Source organism: Meles meles, chromosome 5, assembly GCF_922984935.1.
Source record: "Meles meles chromosome 5, mMelMel3.1 paternal haplotype, whole genome shotgun sequence".
Classification (NCBI taxonomy): Eukaryota; Metazoa; Chordata; class Mammalia; order Carnivora; family Mustelidae; genus Meles; species Meles meles.
This window is the reverse complement of record NC_060070.1, coordinates 122,963,379-122,986,114: the sequence shown is the minus strand read 5'-3', so window position 1 is coordinate 122,986,114 and position 22,736 is coordinate 122,963,379. Positions and strand designations below refer to the sequence as shown.

General features: G+C 41.7%; 1 pseudogene; it reads left to right on the top strand.

Annotated features, from left to right (window-relative positions):
* The first annotated feature begins 1,232 nt into the window (after window positions 1-1,232).
* On the top strand, window positions 1,233-2,542 carry LOC123942212 (annotated as a pseudogene).
* Window positions 2,543-22,736: the final 20,194 nt, after the last annotated feature.

The window sequence follows — 22,736 nt, the reverse complement described above, 5'->3', positions numbered from 1 at the left end:
CTAATAATCTTGGTAAAATCATTAATGCCAATAACTTAACTATGACACTTTTTGTAGTGGCTAAATGAACAATTATTTCACTTGAACCTGAATAAATACTAAGTAAAAGGGTCAAAACCTCAATATTCTAAGTTTATGGTTAAAATATCTACCATTAAAAGACATTTAAATTATCACAAAATTGATCTATGGATTCAGTGAAATCTCAAACAAAACCTAAACATAAGACATCTGCTTTGGACAAATAGAGAGTAATAAGGGCTTGAAACAACAACAAAAATTGAATGAAATAAATGAAGCAATAATTTTTGAGACATTGGGCATCAGACATTGAAGGACAACGATAACAGAGATAGAAAACAAATGACGTAAGCCCTATAATTGTCTCAGCTGACTGCCTAGGTAAAGTTTCCAGGAACCCCAGAAGAACCTACTTTACTTTCTGATTTGTGAATCCATCTTGGAATCCAGAGGAACCAAAAGTGGCTAAAGTTTGCAAAGTGCGAGAGAAGAAATAAATGCACACAGAGAAGGAAAGAACATCCCGGAGATCTGCAGAGGGTTCCCCTTAGTCTTCACCTGAGCATTGAACAGTGTGTGTGTGTGTGTGTGTGTGTGTGTGTGTGTGTGTATAAAACTATCCTGTGTTGGAGAATGAACCAGATGAGAAGATTAAAGGCAACAATCATTATTATCCACACAGGGTCCAGAATAGTTCTAGTCTCCAACAGTCAAAGTGGAAAACCTAACTCATGAGACATCAGGTAGAGTACTGAGAACAGTTTTACTTTAGTAGAGGGGAGAATTTAGCTGTACATTAAACAGAGTTTTAGATTCTAACAATCCTAAAAACATGCCCCAAAGGATCAAATCATATAAAGAAACTGTGTTTTAGAACAAATCTTGAAACTATTTATGGAGTGCATAAATATCTACCACCTAAAAAGGTAATTTTTACCAAACAATGTTTGGCATGCAATTGAAAGTTACTAGCCATTTAAAGAAAAAAGAAAATATGACTCCACAAATAGGAGAAAATTCAACCAAAAGACAAGTAATCATAAGTGACATAGATGATAGAATTGGTAGATAAAGACATTAAAAATTAGTTTAACTATATTTCATATGCTCGAGAAGCAAGAGGAAAGATTGACCATGTTAAGTAGAAGTATGGAATATACACGTAAAAGGCTCAAATTAAAATTTTAGATAGGAAAGCTACAATGTTCAACATGAAGATTATACTAGGTAGGATTAGCTGCAGGTTAGAGGTTGCAAAAGAAAAGATTAGTGACTTTGAAGACAGAGTCTTATCTACAATGAGACCCTGAAAAATAAGAAATTTGGGAAAAAAATAGAGTGCATCAATGAGCTATGAGACAACTCAAGTGGGCCAAAATATCTGATTTGAGGAAATAATAACCCAAATTTTTCTCAATTTGTTGCAAAATAAATCCAAAGATTTGTATCTCCACTAATACTAAAACCAAAGATAACTAAATCAAAGCACATCATAATCAAATTTCTCAAAACAAATGACAAAAAAAAAAAAAAATCTTAAAAGCAGCCAGAGACAAAAGCAACGTTATATAAAGTGGAACAAACATAAAAATGACAGCAGACTTCTCAGTTAAAATAGTGTAACCCAGATGTGAGAGGATGAAAGTATGAAAAAAAATCATTTGCCATTCTAATGTTTATGTGATTTCAAGAAATACCAAGTAACTAAAACAATCTTGAAAAAGAACAACAAAAAGACTATGTCTGGCTTCTGCTTTCACAGAAGGAGAGAGAGTTCCAGGGCAAGTGAGAGCCAGATGACACCAAACAGTTCTGTGCCTCACTGAGAAAATAATTACACATGTGTAGAGAATATCCTAAGAAGAAGCCAAGAGGAAAATATCATCATATGCATTCTTTATGAAAACTTGCCAATAAGACCACAAGAAGAAGCAACTAGATGCTTCAGTCTTCTGTATATAAAACTTCTGTATAAAATTTCTGTATATAAAACTTCTCAGAGTTTTATAAGAAGTGCTTAGCGAGGTGGAAGATCATGTCTGCTAAAGTGAAAGGAAAATTTGAAGACATGGCAAAGGCAAGCAAGGCCCATTATGAAAGAAAAATTGAAACTTATATCTCTCCTAAAGGAGAAGCAAAAAAGAAGTTTGAGGATCCCTAATGCACCCAAGAAGACTCTTTCAGCCTTTTTCTTGTTTTGTTCTGAGTATCACCCAAAAATCAAAAGAGAACATCCCAACCTATTCATTGGTGATGTTGCAAAGAAACTGGGAGAGACATGGAATAACACTGCTGCAGATGACAAGCAGCCTTTTGAAAGGAGGCTGCTAAGCTGAAGGGAGAAGTACAGAAAAGATATTGCTGCAGAGCAAGCTAAAGAAAGTCTGATGCAGCAAAAAAGGGGAGTCATCAAGGCTGTATAAAGCAAAAAAAAAAAAAAAAGGAAGGAAGAAGAGGAAGACAAGGAAGAGGAGAGGAGGAGGAAGATGAAGATGCATATGAAGATGATAATGATGAATAAGTTCTAGTTCAGTTTTTATTTTTAATTTTTTTTTGTTTTTGGTCTATAAAGCACTTAAAGGCCTGTACAATTCTTTTTCCTTTTAAAGGGAAAAAATTGAAATATAAGGCTGTGTAAGATATGCTTTTAACCTGTATGGTCTTTTTTGGTATTGTTAATACACTACCGAAAGCATCTTTAGATAGCCTTGTCACGGTGATAATTTAAATACCCACTAACTTTGTTTGGTATAGTGTGGGGGTTGGAAATTGGCATGGAAATTTAAAGCAGGTTTTTATTGGTGAACAGCACAAATTAATTATATATGGGTGGTAGTTTCCATTTTCTGTTGTCTCTCAAACAACTTATATGAAATAATTGTTCTGTTAATTAATTCTAATCTGTAATTGCAAAAAAAAAAGTTACAGCTGCTCTGTTGACATTCTGAATGCTTCTAAGTAAATACAGTTTTTTAATATAAAAAATCCCACAAAGATGGTGGACTCACACTTCATAATCTAAAATCAAACCACAAAGCCACTGTAATTAAAACAGGGTACTGGCATATAGAGTAATGAGACAGAACAGAGACTCCAGAAGTAAGCTGTTACATATATGGTAAAATAATTTCCAATAAGGTTGCCAAGACCACTCAATATGAAAAGAATAGTCACGTGCTGTTGTGAAAATTGACATCCATATGCAAAAGAATGAAGTCAGACCTCTACCTTACACATAAAGAATTAATTCAAAATACACTAAAAACCTATAATTAAAGAACTAAAATTGTAAAACTATTGAAAGAAAAATAGATAAAATCTTCATGACTTTGGATCTGGCAATGGTTTCTTCAACATGACATCAACAGCACAGGCAACAAAAGACGTATACATAAATTAGACTATTTTAATTTTGTACATAAGGACACTATCAAGAGAAAGAAAACACAACCCACAGAATGGATTGCACAGATGAAAAAAACTAATTGAAACAGTAATAAGTCGAAGCTAATAATAAACCACAGAATGGATTGCACAGATGAAAAAAATCTAATTGAAAGAGTAATAAGTCAAAGCTAATAATAAACCAAAGCCATAATACATGATGAACAAATATAGTTTAGTTCATTGTATTAACAGAATAAAACAAAAACAAAATTAAAAACAAAAATGCACAAGTAACAAAAGAAACTTTGTAACCATAGACGGTGCAAAAATTTTTTGACAATGAATGACAATTTTTTATAATGAAAATAAAATTATAAAAGAAATGAAATGTGTTCACAGTAGACATTAAATGCAAATCTTTAGCAACTTTATTCATAATAGCCAAAACCTAAAAACATCCCAAATACCCATCAGCAGGAAAATGGGTGGAAAAATTGTGGCATATTCATATAATGGAATTCAACTCAAAAATATAAAGAAATAAACTATTGATATATGTCATAGTTTATACCATATGCATGGTCTCAACAACATTATATTTAGTGAGAGAAATGAAATACAATAGTGTATTATTACCATTATAAGAAGTTCATGAAAAGGCAAAACATAAAACCTTGATGACGGAAATTAGACCACAGATTCCTGGGGAAAATTGATATTCTAAATCTTGATTGAGGTATGGGTTATTTGGATATGTACACTTGTTAACATTTATCAAAGTTTTTACTTGAGATCTGGGCTTATAAAGATGTATGTCTGTAAATTATACCTCAATCATAAAAAAAGGAGGTATTTCAACACTTTTAGTATGAGGGCAGAAACCCCAGACCATCCTACTAGACTTTTAAGACTACTCAATTGTAAGGAAGACACATCCTAGGTCACTTTATAACATTAATGTATGGATTGGAAGAAAGAAAAAAAATTACTTTTCACCCTTTGATTGCAGCCATTCCTTCTCATATCCACAATTTCATCAGTCTCATATTTTTGAAAATTCTGCTTCACAAATATGGAAGAGAAACCCCAAATTTCTCCCCTAGGAATATCATGTTTCAAAATAAGGAAATCCTATTTCACTCCTATAATCCTGTAGCAGTAAGATAGAATTTTCTCTGGAATATATGATGATCCCTCTGTTTCAATGTGAGAAACAGAATTAGAAACAGGGTGAATGAGAATAAGGTTGATTTTAAAAAAGTGCAAAACCACTCGCAGTACTGGGGCAGCAAAATAATGAAAATGTTTTGCTTTCTAGGAAGATATAATAACCAGCCTCCACAATGGCTTCCCATGTCTCTCAACCCACATTAATCACACTCTTGTACAGTCTTCTCCCACATTTTATCAGAGTTGGTCTGGACATCACTATGATCAACTGAAACAGCAGAAGTGATGGTTTATCACTTCCAAGAACAGGCTATGGAAGACATTGGAGCTCTGAACCCTTTCTTTAATTGCTTTCTCAGCTGCATGTCTTGAATATAATAGGTGGTTCCATGGAAATGTACACATAATGAGGAACTGAGGCCTGCAGTCACAGTCATGTGAATGAACTCTCTTGCAAGTAGATCCACCAGCCCCAGTCAAGCCTTCAGATGACTACAGCTTTAGCCAAAAGCTTAACAGCATCTTATGACAACTACAAGCCGAACTACCCAGTTAAACTGCTCCCCACTTTCTGACCTGAGAAATTCTATGCAATTTGTTGTCCTAAGCTACTAAATTTTGGAGTAATTTGTTATACAGTAGTATAATTCACTGGGACCCTGTTGTAATCTCTGTGGATTAGTTACTCATTTACCACCATGGTCCCAGAAATACATTCTGGTGTCCAGAATTCATTCAGTAGTTTTTATTTATATATAACAGCTTTTCATTGAATATTTCACTTTCTTTTGGGCTGATTACATTACATATTTGAAGATGCAGAATAACCTGCCTTGACCCTCAAAATTAGTTCCCATCTCCTCTGATACAAGAATCTGGCTGCTGTTTCCAAAATACTGCTCATCATGGCATTGTCCTGGCTTGAATTTTAATTGATACATTATAGACATTTACTCTATTATAGAGAACTAGTAATTTTCATGTGAAATTTTCCCTCCACAAATGCCAATTTTCCTTGTTCTACCCACCAGCCCAAGAGCGTAAGTCAATAATGGGAAGGAAGTGAGAAGAAAAAACTGGGGATACCAAGTTCTTATAGGACTATTAAGTATTTCTGCCTAGTATCTCATTTATCTTGGTTACAGATGCCTTGGGCTTAGGTGCAGGATAATTTTGGACAGTGTAAATTGGCGATCAGAAGTATGGAAAATGTTTTAAGTCTCTTGAAAATACCTGAAAGAGAAGAGAATTTTCTCTCATTTCCTTCAAGGTCTCTACTTAAACTATTGATGGGGAGAGAAAACTTGCCTGAAAGGAAGATCCTCACCAGTGTTATTTTCCAAGAACATTCACCCAAAGTCTAAAGCAGAACTTATCTATGTTACTTCCCTCAGTCTTTCTTAGGCAGAGACAACTGGAGTCTTATCTTCTTCAGACTTTCTCAGCTGTCCACTTTATGGAAAGAAGCTTTATTTTCTTCCTCTTCCCCAGTCATATGGAAAGACCATGAATAATCCTAATAGAGGAAGTTCCTATTATATCCTATTATTCTTGAATTAGTATAATTCATAGTAGCTTTTAACTGCTATGGGTGAACAAAAAAGCAGGCAGAGGCAATGTGGTTGAGAAATGAACTAAAGACTTCTTTTATATCATGACTATCAACAGTACAAGATTAATTCCAAAGTCTGCTTAGTAAAAATACAAAAAAGTAAAAATTTTTAGTCAGCCAATAAGCCATATACCAATTCTCATTGTCCTTGCTTAGAAATATATATTCTAAGTGGCACAGCACAATAAAGACTGGTATCAGAGTTCATTTGACTACTCAACTGGTTTGAAATATTAACCCTACTTCTTGATCAGCAGGGCTCAAGTCCAACTTCCTGCTAGGTTTACCTGAACAACTTTATTAAAAAAAGTACCATTATCAAGATCCCACCTCACACTAATCAAGTAGAAATTTCTTGGAAGTGGGGGAGAAGAAGAGAAGGTAGGGTTATGAATCAGTAATTTAAAAGATATTCTCAAGTGGTTATACTGTGCACCAAGGACTAAGAACCACAGGCCTAGGCTGACATCTCCATGTCTCCTATTCCTTATCTAGTGGCTCAGGCTGAGCCTTAAATGCAGAGTGAGGTGGAAAGGAGTGTATTGCTCAAGGACCCTCTGACCTCACCCGCCACAATGGGAAAAGAAGGGAATATTTGAACTCCATTCTTTTCATTCAGAGTTTCACCCACAATTAACTGAATGGTTTTTTATCAATATCACTATCTTCAGGAGTATAAAGGTACTGAGTTGCCTCATAAATCTTTTGGAAGTTAATAAAAATCATAAGGGTAATTAAAGTGTAACTGGCCTTGGAGTAAAGCTATGGTAGAGTCCTTTGGTTCTATCTCGAATATGTTATTTCATTTTCTTTATCGTTTAAACACTCTGACTTCAAATAATATATTACACAAGAGTGATCTTTGAAATGAAATTGTCAGAATAAGAGCTTGCTTTTGAAGAAATTGAAGGTCATTACTCTGTAATTACACCAAATAAAACTTATAGCCATCTTATAAACATAGAGAAGCCATCTCAGATTTCCTTACGATGTGGAAAACAGGGGCAAAAGAAATATAGAAAAAGTTAGACTTTTTAATAACTTACAGCCAGCCCATTGACAAGTACTTGGTATAGGCAGGGTGATCTTCCTCCAAGAACCCAACTGCCTTAATGTTAATACTTTCCTAGAGGGAAAAAGAAAACTTTAGCTTGAAATTAGCCTGACCTCTAGGAAACTTTGCTTCCAAATTTCTTAGAGACTTATGCTATGCCTAACCCCCTCCCAACTTGAAAGTGTACAATCAGCCACTCTTCACAACCACAGTGCAGCTCTTTCTGGCCATGGGTTCCATTCCCGTGCTTTAATAAAACCACTCTTTCTGCACCAAAGACATTTCAAGAATTGTTTCTTGACTGTTTGCTCCTGAACCCCAACTTTTACATCACTTATATCTGCTATATTAACTAGGTCTATTAAATTTTTTTTCTGAGTTGTTCATAGATAAATCAGAGAATTGCGAGTTCTACCTATCATTCTAGCATGTAAATTTATAAATTCATTGTAGGTAATCTTCTGGTCAGACCCCTCATTGTTTCTGACTTTAAATATTCTATAAAGATAAGTATACTAGGAGTATCTAGTTTTTCATTTCAACTTGTAATCTTTAGAAAAATCTTCTTATGATTTCAGATCTATTGATAACCATTTAAATTTCATTTCTACATACAATTTGTGAGATTTTAGAGGCTGTGCTCTAAAATATAGGCTGCTGAACATTTCAGACAAGCTTTTTGTGTCTATGAGATCACAAAGGCATTTCTAGTAAAGAAGGAGAAAGGAAGAAGAAGGAGAAGAAGAAAAAGAAGAAATTCTATCTCCATCCAGGCTGCTAGTGTCTTAGGTGATGTAGGAAAGATGATGTTAAGGTCTGAAGCCGATGGCCAAGAAAGAATTCTTGAGACATCTTTGGTAGAAAAAGGTCGTTTTATTAAAGCATGGGGACAGGACCCATGGGCAGAAAGTGCTGCACCAGGGTCATGAGAAGTGGGAGGTGGTTAGGGACAGCTTAAATCTCTAAGGAATTTTGAAAGCAAGGTTTCCAGGATCTTGAGCAGGGTAGCTATTGTTGAGAAAGGTCATTTATTATCGTCTAATAAAACCTTAGTCATGAGACCCTTCAGATGGATGTCAGTGGACCATATCCTTGGGAGATGATTGCCAATATGTATCTTGGGGTGTTTAGAGATAAAGGAAGTCTCCAAAGGAATTTTTATACATTAAAGTAGACTTACAGGATCCTTGGGTGGGGGGGTGGAGGGAGGCAGTCAGGCTAAGATTGCTTTTTGCCCTTAACAAAGTATTAATATTGAGGTAGATGAGATCCGAGAGGAATGTCACTGCCTGTTTCAAAGACTTGTCAGTGGGCTCTAGATAGTAAGGAAATTTAATATTTTGTCTTCTGCCTTTGTTCCCCATATCATTAGGTACCATTTTTAATCTTTAAAATAAATGGCTTGGGGAGCCTGGGTGGCTCAGTGGGTTAAAGCCTCTGCCTTCAGCTCAGGTCATGATCCCAGGGTCCTGGGATTGAGCCCCACATCGAGCTCTCTGCTCCGCAGGGAGCCTGCTTCCTCCTCTCTCTCTGCCTGCCTCTCTGCCTAGTTGTGATTTTTCTCTGTCAAATAAATAAAGTATTAAAAAATAAATAAAATAAAATAAATGGCTTGATTTTTATCCTTTGTGGGTTTTCCAAAATTATAATTGATAATTTGTAAGTTATTATAAATTATAATAAGAGGTTAACGTCTGTTGTTTTTTGTTTTGTTTTTAGTAGTCCACAATGAATGCTTGAGTTATGGGAGGGAGCAGTGCATAGATGGTCATAAAAGAAGTATCCTCAATAAAGAGGACTGCAATATAAGGAGATTTACATGGCAATGGCCAAAAAAATATTTGTCTGCTCTGCATCCTGACATTTAGAATTACTAGTGTCAGGACAGCTGCATACTCCATGTTTTAAACACTTTCTCTGTAGTGGTTAGTGAACTCTAGAGATGAGCTAGTTAGCTTTGGAAGTCTAGATTTACCATTTTACAGTTTATACATTTTAAGTCTTGCTTTCCTCACCTAGAAAATGGGAATGATATGAAATTTACAAGGTATTGTAAGGATCTAATAAGATGCTTTACATGAATTTTAGTATAATGTAAATTGGGCACTATGAAAACACTTACTATTAGTTTTGGTTTTGACTATTAATCTCAAAGGAAACTGGTGTTAATCAGAAGGCCAGGCCCAAGATGGAGTCACTTGCCCTTAGGGCAGCAAACCAAGACTTAATTGCAGTTTCAACTTGCCAGGAGTGAAATTTTAATCCAATCCATCTGTAATTTTCTTGTCAGTACCAAGGTAATTTATAACAAAGACTCTCCATCTCCCAAAGGAAGATGAAGTAATTTACCTAGTAAGACCCCCTTCCCTTATCCCTCTGAAACATGACTATGCCTGTAACAGTTCCTTCTTTTCTTGTGCCTCGTCAGCATATTTCTTCCATTGATGTTTAACTATGACAAACTACTAACACAGTTTTGTATGCAATTGTATGAGAATATATATAACTGCCATTTTTATAACTTTATAATCTGACACCATGGTCCACTAAAAAAGCCCTAGGATTAATTTATGGGCAACTAAATTATCTTTGGTTTTATCTTTGGTTCCTCCCTAACTTTATTATTAATACAAAGGTTTTCAATTTTATAACTATGCATCCTTGGTTCACCTGTTTACCTCTGAGTAAATGAATTAATGATTAACTTCATAAATCAACCAAGACATTCACACACTCACACACACACACACACACACACACACACACACACACAAAATATTGCACAGTTAACTGATGCTGGAGCAGAAGGTTAGGTGGAGACAAAGCATAAGCTGACACCCTGCAAATTTATGAAACAGTTAAGCACAAAACATGTTTACCAACAGATTTAAATATTATTTTCTTTGCTGTAAGAAGTCAAAAGCACAAACCTATATACAGTAATTAATGACTAACATTTTATCCTATTTTGAAAGACCTAGATTTCCAACAAATTTAATTCCTTTTATCATCCAAGCAAAACTTTATAAACTTTCAGGTTACCAAAGAGTTTGAGCGCTGTATTAACAATTACCTGTGAAAACTTTGAGACAATTAACCATCAGTTTAGTCATCTTTTTGCTAACAAATTGCAACAGAGGTAACACAGGGTTATTTGACTTTCAGTAGACCTTGGTAGAATAAAAGTTTCACATTTACTGCTGTAACTTCAAAGACAAGTCTATCTTAATTAAACCAACAAACTTCACTTAGTTTAAATACTGGCTTATGTTCCACATGGGTCCACCCCATTTTCAGTGTTTACCTGAGACACAGGTGGAGAAATCTGGAGTGGTGGTGTGTTAGGTCCAGGGGGTGCTCTTCTTGCTCCTTGACAGTGAAGAGAGAAGGAGATTTGGTGCATGGTCCAGAGACCAGTCATGTAGGCTGCACCCACATTGGTGCAGAAATAGGAGAAGGGGGAGACAGAAGAACAAAGTGCTGCCATAAGGCAGGGAAAGGACTCCCCATTTTAGAGCTCATCAGCTCCAACAGAGGAGCAGACACCATGCTTTCCCACCAACAAATGGGGAGGGGTCAGGCAGTACACCTCAGGCCAAAGAAGACAGGGAATTTCCCCAAAACAAAGGGAGTTTTGGTAGCTGCTTGGGAATATTCATTTAAGTCTCCATCCCAAGTTGGACTAACTTCAGTTTGCTCCAGTTATAGCCATTAACATGGGAATTGAGTGAGGGAGAAGCCTACATATCTATTAGGAGGAACAGAGAGAGATAAAAGTCAGAGTCCCTTTTGCTAGGGATGGCCTGTGTATCCTCCAGCAACCTGGGTTTACTAGAAGAAGGCTTATTTATGTAATTATTAGCTAATATTTCAGGATGGAGCTTACTAGCTAATTCATTCAGGCAAACACATTCTGCAAATACCCTTAGGTCGGGGTCCTGGTGTGGAGCAATGAAGGCCTACATATGAGCAATGAAGGTATCCTAGGTCCACTTGCCCTGTTTCCTTCAGAGGGGATCTTACTGACAGATCCCACTAAGGCCATGCAGTGTTACAGGAGCTCAGTCCTTTCCTAAGTTTTGCAATCCAAATTATTTCAAGTGGGTTAAAAGGCACCCCAAGGTCGAGTCCTTGGGAACTGAAGAAGCCTACTGAGGCCATGCTCCCAGAAAAGTAAAGAAGGTTCATTACTAAATCCCCTCTGATGCCTGGGTGGCATTCCATGCAGGATGTGTCAGAGGCTCCCATGTGTCAAAAGCAACCAGAGGGGTCCCTCAAGACATTGCTATTGATCATGTTCCTGCCTTCCCCAGGAAGGCAGTCCTGCCATAAAAGGCCTTGGAGGGGTGCTGGCATCCGTCCTCTTCCCCATTGCACCCTAGGCACTGATGGGTGCCTGGTGAATGAACCAATATAGTACCCTGCCATGCCATTGTCTGTCCTGAAGATTGCATACTGTTTGCCATTTTAACCCATGGAAAATACAAGTTTTACAAGGGTAAATTACCCAATTTTATAGCTGAAAGTAATTAAGGGAGACACTGACAAGAAACAGGAAAGACTGAAATCCATCATGGTCTATGTAACATTCCAACACATGTGGTCCTTAAAGCCAACTTCCCTAGGAAACAGTCCCAAGTTGCATTTTTATTCAATCAGGTACTGGTTTCAGCCAGCTCCCAGTGGAGTTCCTGCAGCCAGAAGTAGCTAGACCAGGAATGTGGAGGGGATCACATTATATCAATCAGGAGGAAACCTCACACAGGAGTCTTAAGATTGGCAGCTGTCCTGGTGACTCAGATGGCTGTCCCATGACCAAGACAGACAACTTTGTGTAAGAATAGGAATAAAGAGGGGCATCAAGTTTCTGGGTCTTATTACCATTCTGGCCAGGGTACTGACTTCCTGCCAAAAGGCAGAAGTTCTCCTCCCCACAGAGTAGCCACAGGCTAAGAAGATTACAGCCTGAGCAACTGACATGCAAGTGTTCCAATAAGACCATACTCCTTGAAAAGCCCCTGAAATGAGACTAAAGGAAGAGGAGAGAAAGTACTCACCAATTTTGCACCGAAGCTCAGAGTCCAAATGTAAAGACTCACAGCCCCACGTTTGGGCTCCAAATGATGAAGTTCTAGAATATAGGTGAGGTTCAGTGGGGTGAGGTTTGGAGCCAATGACCAAGAAAGAATTCCTGAGACAAACTTTCCACATTTGGAAAATGGTGGTTTATTAAAGCGCTGGGACAGGACCCATGGGCTGCTCTCAAGAACTCTTTCTTGGCCTTCAGCTCTGGATCTCACCCCACCGAACCTCACCTATATTCTAAAAATTCATCACCCAGGGTCCAGAATTTCGAGTGTCAGCTTGCCTGGGTCAAATGGTGTAAAATAAATCTGAGTTCTCCTACTTATCTGAGTGTTGCTTGGTTTCTCCCTGGTCTGATTTTTATTTTCCTCAACATTAGGAGAAAACATGGGAGAGAATGCTTGGTGTGCAAATACAACACATATTTATTTTAAGATGTAGGAGTAGAAAATACCAATTATGGAATGTCATTTACATTTTCCAGGACTCACCATGACCTCTGATTCCCAGGCATAAGTGACTTATTGAGGACACCTAAATCCTTGTCTTTGTTTTAAGAAGTTCCTGGATGCCTGAGAAGACATGTAAACCAGACCATAATTCATAATAAAACCACTGAGCCCCAAACAAAGATGAGACTCTCTCTTCTATCCTTTCCGAATCTTCCAGACACTCTGTATCTGCTCTATCTTCAATAAACTCTGCTCTCATTTTCTCTCAGTTCATATTTGATTTCTATCCTATGCAAAGTCAAGGACCCTTTTAGGAAGTTCTGCAGGAACCCCTTTGGGTTCTTGTGATGTAGTCTTGGAATATAGGTGGGGTTGGGAGTCAAAAGTCAAGAAAGAATTCTTGAGACATCTTTGGTGCAAAAAGGTGATGTGATTTTATTAAAGAATGGTGACAGGGCCTATGGGCAGAAGAACCTGCACTAGGGTTGTGAGGAGCAACTGATTATATACTGTGGTGTTGGGGAAGGAAAAAGGGAGGTGTCCAAAAGGACTTTCATATGCTAAAGAAGAACCTCAGGATACTGAAGGCCTTGCTATTATCAAGCTAAGTATGTTTTCCCTCCAGCAAATCATTCACATTAAGATAGTTGTAAGTTTCATGGAGGAATGTCACACATACCCCACCCAGGAGTGGAGAGAGAAGGGGAGTTTGCGTGGTGTAGGCTTGTGCTGTCTTTATCTTGCCTTCTGCTCCCTCTTCTCTTGGAGCCAGTCCGCATCACTTCTGTCACAGATGGTTGTACTACGTATCTCTTTTCTCTTTCCCTTTTTCCTAGGCAAATATTAGAGTATCTTCTAGTGTTAGAGTCCGTGATCAAAGGAACGAGACTGACACAAAGCGAAAATCAAGCAAAGCTTTATTTCGCGCCATGCATTAGAAACGAAACTGACCAGTAGGTGCCCGAGCCCCTTGCATTAGAAATCAAACTGACCGGTAGGTGCCTGAGCCTTGCTGGGGACCACCACCTCCTAGCCCTGGGGTCCCTCCTGGAGGCTCCCTGCCTCACCCTCGCTGTACCACAGGCTGCTCCCGACGAGGCCACTCCCAGCGGCGCACTGCTTGGGGTGGCAAGGCCGCTCCAGACGAGGCTGCGCTGCTGGCTCCTGACGAGGCAGCTCCTGGTGGGGCCGCTGCTCGTGGTGGCGCTGCTGCAGATGAGGTTGCTTGCGACGGGGCTGCACCTGACGGCACCGCTGCTCGGGGCGGTGAGGCCCCCAGCAATGCCGCTCCTGTCAAAGCTGCTCCCGGCAGCGCCGCTGCAGATGAGGCTGCAGCCCGGCCATCTAGTGACAGCGTCACTGCTCGGGCGTCGAGGCTACTCCTGGTGATGGAAAGGGCGCTGTCACTCTCTACAACCCTGACACTACCACTACCCTAATGGTTCCCAATGACTCCTGCTACTAGCTACCCTAAGTCCTCCTGCTACTACCCACCCCCCCTTGCAGCCTCACAGACCAGCCTTTATAGAGGTGGTTGATCCCGGCCCACACACTGGTGGCCAATGGGATTGCAACTCACCTCAGTAAATTTATGCATGCCCCACTGATTGGTCGTCTCCTCTATCTGCCCTGGCACGCCCCTATAGCCCCCACTTTTCTTTGGAAATTAGTCAAATCCTTGACTTTTCAGCCAGTTCTATGCGCTCCTGTTTTAGGGGGCTACATTGAGCATGTAATACTGGGGCCAAAAAGTAACAGTAGTGCACAGTCAGCTGATGAGTTAGCCATTCAACACTTTGTATAACCTTTTCCATTTTTTCCCTAATTCCGTTCATCTAATTTACCACCTATAATTCACATGAACAAGTAACAATAGGAGCAACAATAAACTCACAGTTTTTTAGTCTTAGTTTTAGTCCATGGTCAGTGGGGTCTTTCGGATGCAGCTTCCATCTCTGGGGAGCGTCCTTGACCTCAGCTCGTTTGACATGATCTGCATGAATCCAGGACCTAATGCCTTCTACTTTTACTGCTGTGGGGGTGGTCAGGATAACAGTAAATGGTCCCTTCTATTGAGACTCCAAGTTTCCCACTTGATAGTGGCGTATCCAAACCAAGTCCCCGGGTTGGTAAGGATGTGGTTCCACCTCCGTCTCTGTCCCAGTGTGGGCAGTCAGGATCCCTGAGTGGGCTTTTTTAAGACAGACTGTAATGCCTGCAGTGACTGGAGTACAGATTGATTAGTCATTTCTGCTAGGGCAACCTCTTGTAATCGAGGATGGGGGGGTCTCCCAAACATTTCAAATGGGGTCACCTTGCTTAATTAGGGTGTACATTGTGCCCTGAGGAGGGCAAAAGGAAGGAGATCCACCCATCCACCACCAGTATCCAGAATTAGTTTTGTCAAGGTCTCTTTAAGAGTCCGGTTCATTCTCTCTACTTGCCCAGAACTCTGGGGCTGGTAGGCACAATGTAGTTTCCAATTAGTGCCCTCGGCCTTAGCAAATGCCTGTGAGACTGAACTCACAAATGCAGGGCCAATGTCTGAACCGATTGCAAGAGGCAGCCCAAACCTAGGAATTATTTCCTCTAGTAGCTTTTTGGCTACCACTCCTGCCGTCTCATGTTTGGCAGGAAAAGCCTCTACCCAGCCTGAAAAGGAATCTACAAAAACTAACATGTACTTGTGCCCATATTTTCCAGGTTTCATTTCTGTAAAATCTATTTCCCAATAAATTCCTGGTGTCTTACCTCTTTCTCTTTTCCCTCTTCCCATTCTAGTTCTTCCCACATTAACTGCCTGGCATTGAGCACATCTATCAACTACATCCTGAACCATATGCCCTAATTTAGAAACCTGGAACTGCTTGCCTATAAGCTCCTTGAGTTTGCGTATCCCCAAATGAGTACCCTGATGTATCTGGTCTACTAACTTTTTGCCCAGTCTTCGAGGAAGAATTATTTTTCCTGCTTCAGTCTTAGCCCAGTCCCCTTCATAGTCCAATTTAAGCCATTTCTGTAAGTACTTTAAATCTTCTTCTGAATAGTTCCGTTTTTCTGGTAGGGCTGGAGCCAGGAGTGTAACCAGTTCTTGCACTGTTTCTCAGGCTGCTTGCTTTGCAGCTTAATCTGCTAATTGGTTTCCTTCTGAATTCAAATCAGTCACCTTTTGGTGTCCCGGGCAATGCATAACGGCCACCTCTGTTGGGTCCCAAATAGCCTGGAGGAGAGCCAATATTTCTCCTCTGTTTTTAATTCCTTTTCCTTCTGCTGTTAATAGGCCCCTTTCTTTATAAATAGCCCCATGTATATGGAGAGTAGTAAAGGCGTACCTGCTGTCTGTATAGATGTTGGTGGTTTACCTTTGGCCATCTGCAGTGCCTTAGTGAGTGCAATCAGTTTTTGTGCCGAAGTTCCATATGGCAGGGCTGCTGTCCAGAGTTTCTGCTCAGGAGAAACCACCGCAGCCCCCGCATACCTCTTTCCATTGACCATGTAGCTACTCCCATCTGTGAACAGAGTCATCTCGGCATCCAGGAGGGGAATGTCTCTAAGATCTGGCCTTATTCCTGCAACTTGGGTTAGGACCTCCCCGCAGTCATGTGGGTGGTCAGCCAGCTCCTCTGGCAGCAGCGTGGCTGGATTTAGCACCACCGGGGGCCGGAAGGTCACTCTTGGTTCATTGAGAAGGGCCTGATACCCCATCACTAGGGCATTTGTCATCCATTGGCCTGGTGGAGTCCAGAGAAGGCCCTCGATAGTGTGTGTGGTGGTTATGATGAGATTTTGACCCAAAGTCAATTTACTTGCATCCTTGACTGGGAGGTCTGTGGCATCAATTATGCGGAGGCAAGGGGGGAACCCAGCTGCTACTGGATCTAGTTTCTTGCTAAGATAAGCTACTGGCCTTTGCCAAGGCCCCAGGGTCTGAGTTAAAACTCCTTAGGCCACGCCTGCTTTTTCATCCACATACAAGTGGAAGGGCTTGGTAACATTTGGAATGGCCAATGCTGGGGCACACAGTAAGACTGCTTGTAATTCCCGAAATGCTCCTTCAGCCTCAGTTGTCCACTTTATCATAGTGAGCCCCCCTTTTGCCAGTTCGTAGAGAGGTCAGGCAATCTCTGCAAACTGCGGTATCCACAGCCTACAGTAGTCAACTGTCCCAAGAAACTCTCTCATTTGTCGGGGCGTGGTGGGGCAGGGGTATCAGGTGATCACCTGTTTCCTGGACTCAGACAGTGAACGCACTCCCTCATGCAGATCAAAGCCTAGATAAGTGGCATGGCTCTGATAGAGCTGTGCTTTCTTCGCTGACACCCGATACCCTCTTTCCTGCAGAGTCTGTAAGAGAGCTCTCATCCCCCAAAACATGACTCATAGTCCTCAGCAGCTATTTGCAAGTCATCAACATACTGTAACAGAGTGACTCCTGTGTTGGAGGTTCTGTACTCACACAAATCCTCGTGTAGGGCCTCATCAAAAATGGTGGGTGAATTCTTGAATTCTTGGGGAAGTCTTGTCCAGGTAACCTGGCCTTGAAACCCTTTCTGTGGGTTGGACCACTCAAAAGCAAAAAGGGGCTGAGATTCCTTTGCTAAAGATATGCAGAAAAATGCATCCTTGAGATCTAAGATGGTATACACAGTTCTTTTGGGGCCCAGGAGGGAGAGTAGGGTATAGGGGTTAGGCACTGTTGGGTGGATATCTTCAACCCATTTATTAACTTCCTGCAAATTCTGAACAGGTCGGTACTCCCCAGTCTCAGCCTTTTTGATGGGCAGCAAAGGTGTGTTCCATGGAGATTTGCAAGGAACTAGGATCCCATCTCCTCCGAGGCGGTTAATGTGTTTTCTGATCCCTTCCTTTGCATCCCGGGGAAGAGGGTAATGCCGAACGCGAATAGCCCTAGCCATCGCCTTTAATTGTACCACCACTGGAGGTTGTTCCTTGGCCAAGGCAGGGAGCTTCCCTTCTGCCCAGACCTTGGGAAACTCGACCTGTAGGATTTGGAGAAGGCTCCCCCCTTTTGTCTCCTGTGGATTTGAGACTGGCTCGTAAAGGAAGTATTCATCGACTGCTGCCATAAGCACCTGTACAGTGGGTTGTCTCAAGGTTACAGTCATCTCCTTCTGAGAACTGAATGCCAGCTCTTAACTTATGGAGGCGATCTCTTCCCATCAAGTTATATGGGGCATTAGGGAGGACCAAAAATCGATGTTTAATTACTCCTGAGGCCAAATTTAAAGTCCTTTCTGTTGTCCATTTATGTCTCTCTGTGCCATTTTCTCCTTGTACCCAGACTTCTTCTCCAGATAGTTTTCCCATAGGTTTAAGTAATGATGAAAATTGGGCTCCCATGTCCACCAAAAAATCAACTGATTTCCCCTCCACTTCAATTTTTACCCGAGGTTCTGGGAGAGGCTCTGAACCATGGCCCTTTCATCTCTGGTGGTGAGCATTGCTGTCTTCCTTTTGGGGCACTCCCTGGCCCAATGTCCTTTTCCCTTACAGTAACTGCACTGATCTGAATCTAAGTCTTCCCACCTGCCTTCTCTGCGCTTAGGCTTTTCCTTCCATTTACTATCCCCAAACTGTTTCCTCCCTGCCTCATGTAATGCCAAAACCTTAACCAGTTTTTTTTTTTGTCTGTTTTTCATCCTCTTGTGCATCCCTGTTGTTGAACACCTTTTCTGCTATTCCCACTAACTCAGTCAGATTCTTCCCTTCAAATCCTTCGATTTTCTGAAGTTTCCTCCTTATATCTGGGGCTGACTGACTAAAAAACACAAGATTCATTGCCCTCTGATTTTCAGGTGCCTCAGGGTCGATTGGGCTATACATTTTATAGGCTTCAATTAGCCTTTCTTGGAAAGCTCCTGGAGACTTATTCTTACCTTGAGTCACCATACTAATTTTGGATAAATTTATGGGTCTCCTTGCACCTGCATGGAGGCCTCCCAGTAGAGCCTGGCGGTAGAAACGTAAGCTCTCTTTACCTTCATCAGAATTTGGATCCCAGTCAGGGGGTTCCCTTGGGCAGTAGTCTTCCATTCGGCGGGGATCGAGGTCCCTGCCAAGTCTCTTGCTTATCAACTTATGGGTTTCTCGCATGATGCTATCCCTCTCTTCTGCATTAAAGAGAGCCATAAGGAGCTATTAAATATCTACCCAGGTAGGCTGGTGGGTAAGAAAAACAGTTTCCAAGAGACTAATTAAATCCTGAGGGTGGACAGAAAAGGATTTGTGTTGGGTCTTCTAGTTATAGATGTTGGAAGAGGAGAAAGGGATATAGCTTAGGCGCGGACGCCCTCTCCCATCTGGTAGAGCAACCTCACAGAGAGGCAGCATTGGCGCAGACAGTACTGGTGAGGTAAAGGGAGGATGAGGGGGAGAGAGGAAAGGGGAAGGATCAGGGTGGTATCTCTGCTTGGTGGTCCCATAGGTAGACCCTGACTGCATATGAGATGGACTGGTAAAGGCATCTCAGGACTGAGAGTCAGATTTAGGGGACAGATAAGGGGGGGGGAAATTCCACATCCTCCACATCCAATGGAGGTAGGACAGTCTTCTTCCCTAGCTCCCCCTCATCTGCCTTGTTCTGGTTTTGGTGCTCTGACCTGTCTTAGAGGGAGAGAGATGGTTTCATTAGCAGGGGGGAAGGTGGGACTTGAGCCATGACAGTGGCTCTTCTATCAGATATCGCCAGGCCACAATGTATGGTATTCGGTCTCGATGTAGATCGAAGACCTCACTCAGGGTAGAATAGATCTGAGCCAAGGCAAACGTTCCTTCCAGTGGCCACCCTGTGGAGAAAGTGGGCCACTCTTAATTGACAGTGTTTTTAGTTTTCCCGGGTAAACTTTATTACCTGACTGAGTGGCTTTACCTTGGAAATCCTTGAAATGTTCAAGAACAAGACCTAGGGGTGTCACAGGTCCCTTACTCCCTACTTGTCCCATTTCTCCAAATACAACAAACAACACAACAGACAATAAAAAACAAGGCAAAGACAACTGCAGGCCCAGCGATCCCCATCTAGAGCCTGCTGCTGGTGGGGACTTTCTTGGTCCCCTACAAACACAACAAACCACACAACAGACAACAAGAGAACAAGGCAAAGACAACTGCAGGCCCAACGAGTCTTACCCTGACCCTGCCACTGGCGGGGGATTTCTTTACCCCCTAACCCTCTAGGGAGACTTGAACCCCCGACCGCCCAGGGGGACTCGAACCCCCCGACTATCTAGGGGGACTTGAACCCCCCATACACCTAGGGGGACTCAAGCCCCCCGACTGTCTACGGGGACTTGAAGCCTCCAAACACCTAGGGGGACTCGAACCGCCCAGGGGCACTTGAATCCCCCATCCATCTACCAGCAGAGGGATGGGGCATCCCTGCATCCACTCCAGCCCTGGAGAGCATGACTGCATCCAGCTTCTTCCCGGTGGGCTATACCCTGGGGCTCCACAACCAGACAGACAGACAAGATCTCAATAGAGGCTTTTTCAGAAATTCTGATGCTGGCTCAGTTCTCGTCGTTTGATCCCAGATGAACTCCCAATGTTAGGGTCTGTGATCAAAGGAACGAGACTGACACAAAGCGAAAATCAAGCAAAGCTTTATTTTGCGACACGCATCAGAAACAAAACTGACCGGTAGGTGCCCAAGTCCCATGCATTAGAAATCAAACTGACTGGTAGGTGCCTGAGCCTTGCTGGGGGCGCCGCTGCTCGGGGTGGCAAGGCCGCTGCAGATGAGGCTCCCAGCAATGCCGCTGCTGGTTCCTGATGAGGCTGCTCCGGGTGATGCCGCTGCTCGTGGTGGCGCTGCTGCAGATGAGGCTGCTTGCGACAGGGCCGCTCCCTATGGCACCGCTGCAATGCCACTCCTGACAAAGCTGCTCCAGGCTGCACCGCTGCAGGTAAGGCCGCTTGTGATGAGGCCACTCCCGACAGGGCGGCTCCCAGCGGTGAGGCCCCCAGCAATGCTGCTCCTGTCAAAGCCTCTCCCATCTCAGGTGGCGCTGCAGATAAGGCTGCTGGTGATGAGGCGACTGGTGAGGCTCCCAGCAATGCTGCTCCTGTCAAAGCCGTTCTCAGCAGTGCCGCTGCAGATGAGGCTGCTCTCTGGTCATCTAGACAGCGCCGCTGCTCCGGCAGCGAGGCCACTCCTGGCGATGAAAAAGGCGCTGTCACTCTCCACAACCCTGACACTACCACTACCCTAACGGCTCCCAATGGTTCCTGCTACTAGCTACCCTAACTCCTCCTGCTACTACGCACCCCCCCCCCCCCCCCCCCCCCCGCCCAGCCTCACAGACCAGCCTTTATAGAGGTGGTTGATCCCGGCCCACACACTGGTGGCCAATGGGATTGCAACTCACCTCAGTAAATTTATGCATGCCCCACTAATTAGCCGTGTCCTCTAGCTGGCCTGGCACGCCCCTACACTAGCACTCTGCTTTCAATTGCCTACTTTAAGATTTGTTATTAATAGCACCAAACTTAGGGCCCCTGGGTGGCTCAGTCAGTTAAACATCTGATTTTTAACTTTGGCTCAGGCCATGATCTCAAGGTCCTGAGAGCAAGTCTTGCATTGGGCTCTGCTCTGAGTGTGGAGTCTGCTTAAGATTCTCTCCCTCCCTTTCCATCTGCCCCTTCCCCAAATTTCTCTCTCTCTCAAATCAATAAATTTTTTAAAAAAGTATGAAATTTTTCCAGCATCAATTTCCTTCCATTTTCCAGGTATATATGCTAATTATTATTGTGTATGTTTTACACATACACAGAGAATTTACTAGTTATAGAAGACCTGTTTTATACTGTTATATAACAATATTCAATCAAGTAAATTTGAAGATCTAATTAGCTCTATTAAACAATTCATGAATCAGGCAGCACCCTATCTAGCAAGTAAAGAGGTGCTCTAAGGGGTTATAAAAAATGTATGGTTTTTATAAAAGGAAGTATGAGCAAGAAAGTTAATAGCAAAAGAAAAGGATTATTCAGGAGAAGCCACTTTCTAGGGCAAAAGCATGGGGTCTTATCATATAGATTACCTCATCTTTCTTTGTTGAGTGGAGAAGTCCCAGGTGGCTGACTTGGATTGAAAATTCCAACTGACTAGTGATGACTATATGCAGGAGGTTGAAACTGCAATTAGATTATGGATTATGTGCCAGTTTGGGAACTCAGTCTAAGTGACACCATTTTGGGCCTGTGCTTTTTTTTTCTCTCTTTTTTTTAACAATACCAATTACTGCTTTAATGAATAATTAAGCAAGGTATATCAGAAAAGCAACACAAAAATGCATGAAATAATTTAATATTCCCTAATTAGACTCTAACTTAAGTCTCACTTCCATAGTGAGAATTATAAAACTTATTCTTTAAAAAAGTTTTTTTAGGGGCGCCTGGGTGGCTCAGTGGTTTAAGCCTCTGCCTTCGGCTCAGATCATGGTCACAGAGTTTTGGGATCGAGCCCCGCGTCCGGCTCTCTGCTCAGTGGGGAGCCTGTTTCTCCTTCTCTCTGTCTGCCTCTCTTCCTACTTGTGACCTCTCTCTCTGTCAAATAAATGAATAAAGTAAAAAAAAAAAAAAAGTTTTTTTAGTTAACCTACTCTGATGTGTCTGCTGGCAAATCTGGAATCAGATCTACTACCCCTGTATGCCAAAGATCACAAAGAATCAAAGCAGAGTCACCATTCACCATCGTTCATTTGTGTGCTTTCACTTATGTACTCTGGTGCACCCCACTGTAGGATGGAGCAATAATTGACAAGTGTGAGCTTTAGACTTTTTGCTTTTAGTTACCTAAAAAAGAAAAAAAAAATGTCATGGAAAAAATAAAAATGAATGAGAATATCATAGTTAAGGGTTTTTACTATAAATTATTCATATTAATTTAAAAGGAACAGGGATGCCTGGGTGGCTCAGTGGGTTAAAGACTCTG